Source organism: Galeopterus variegatus, unplaced genomic scaffold, assembly GCF_000696425.1.
Source record: "Galeopterus variegatus unplaced genomic scaffold, G_variegatus-3.0.2 Scaffold2608, whole genome shotgun sequence".
Classification (NCBI taxonomy): domain Eukaryota; kingdom Metazoa; phylum Chordata; class Mammalia; order Dermoptera; family Cynocephalidae; genus Galeopterus; species Galeopterus variegatus.
Window position 1 is genome coordinate 91,413 of NW_007728719.1, and position 2,117 is coordinate 93,529.

A 2,117-nucleotide genomic window follows, 5' to 3' on the forward strand; every position below is an offset into this window, starting at 1 on the left:
GCCATCGCGCGTCCGGCCGGTCCCCAGGCGCAGCCTCAGTTTGCAGGCGCGCCGAGACGGGGTGTCAGGAGGCCCCGCCTTCCGCCCCGCCCCCCGCGCCTTCTTCCTGTGTCCCCACGACACCGCCCGTCTCCGCTCTTCCCCCGACCCACCCGCTCGGTCCCTCAAAAAGGAACTCTCTCCTTAAAAGTGACATGCGTTTTAAAAACCAGTTTTATCTTCATCACGCACCTCCAGCGCTTTTGATTTCTTTGGGGACAGGATGGGGTGGGGGGAGGGGCTGTCGCTCTCCGAAAGCCGCGTCCCGTTCGGCTGGCACCTAGGGCAGGGCCCAGACCCCGAGAGGCCCCGAACCGCTTCATTCCTGCAGCGCTTTCTACCAGCAGCAGCAGCAGCGGCAGCAGCGCGGAGCTTGCTTTTCCTGCCAGTTACTCAGTCGTTGGACCCTGGACAAGACAGCCTCTGTGAACCCCTCTCTCCTCAGACATTAAAAGAAAAGGGGGCGTTTGAGACAACTGTTAGAACGTGTGAGGTTACCTGGTGCTTTTCTATCCTCATTCCTGCATTTAAGTACATGCCACCTTGTCCTTAAGCCTGACACCTCCCTCCTCCCCCTGACCCCAATACTTAACTCCCTTAACTCAGAAGCTGGGATTTTCGGCCTTTGGTTTCTCTCGTCTCATTTTCCTCTGTTTTCCTCTTGCTTCCTCCATCTCAACTGTGGATTTTCCCTCAGGCTAAGGTGTCAGACCCATAATCTCCCTCTTGCTTTGGCCTCCCCCAAATTTATCTAGCCCAGGCTGCCGCAGGCACTTGAAATTCTCTCTCCTTTTGGTTAGTCTTGCTTGGCTTGCCCTCCACTCCAATCCACCACATCCCGGACCAGATTACCCTATTCTCAGAACCAGCTCCTCACAACAGCCTCCCTGTCTGCCCCTTTCAGGCAGAGAGGAGCACCATACTTGCCCCTGCCTAGGTGAGGGAGTTAAGCGAACTCTTAGTTATGTGAGCAGGACCCTGTTGCCTCCAACAGGACATCCTGCTGCCCTAATAAACACCAAAACATGTTGCAGGCTGTGAAACTGAGTGGAAATATGCATTCTTGTTGAAGTCACCTCCATCACCCTCTGCTGGGGGACCCAGTCACTCACTGAAGACTCTTGAATGATACTGCAAGAATTCATGAATTATTTCTTAAATTAGCCATAAAATCTTATAAGGTATCTCTACCAGTGAGATTTCTGGGACCAATGTCTTGTACCATGAAGCCTGCTACCTTAAGACATTCCCTATCATCTGTAGATACTGGGAACACAAGGTAGGTGCAGGGTGTAGCACAAAATGTGACAAAATCAAGTTTCTCCTCTGCCCTGGGCTGGTAGGATTTTCCAACTTAGAAAGGTGGGATGGGGTCAAACCTTCACACGCTGGGGAGCCACTGAAAGTTTTTGAGCTGGGAAATTATTCAACAGCAAACATCACCATGAAACACAAACAGCACCATGAGCCATGCCCAGTGTTAAGAGCATTACCCAGACTAATTTAATCTTATTGCTGTTCCTATTTGTACAGATGAGGTAACTGAGGCTTGGAGAAGGTAAATGACTTGCCTAAGAGCGCACAGTGAGGGGCAGAACTGAGTCCAACACAGGCCAGGTCCAAAGCCTCCACTCTTACCCTTTCATATGGAGCTGGATGTGATAAAGGGACTTCTGGACTAGCAGCTATCCTGCTGTTTAGACTGGCCAGCAATAGCTGTCAACCCCCTCGAGGGCAGGGCTGAGGAAAGGACTGCCCAGCCACCTGAGCTGGGGAAGTGTCCTCCATATCATGGTCTCCAGGCACTGGGTGAGGAATGATTGGGTGAGGCCCTCCTTGGTTGGACTCTTCTCTGATTAACAAGCAGTGCCAGCTTTTTCACATAGAGAAATGCTGTGCTTCCATCAAGCATTTTTAGAAGCACTCATCTGCCCAGTGTAGTAGACTTCATGAATCAAAAGTGGCTCAGAAAGCCTGGACCTGCAAATGTGTTAGGCACACAGCCCAAAAGGCTCTTCCTTTCATATACTGAGAACTTGCCACCAAAAGGAAGGCTGGGTGTATTTTTCATTCTGTGA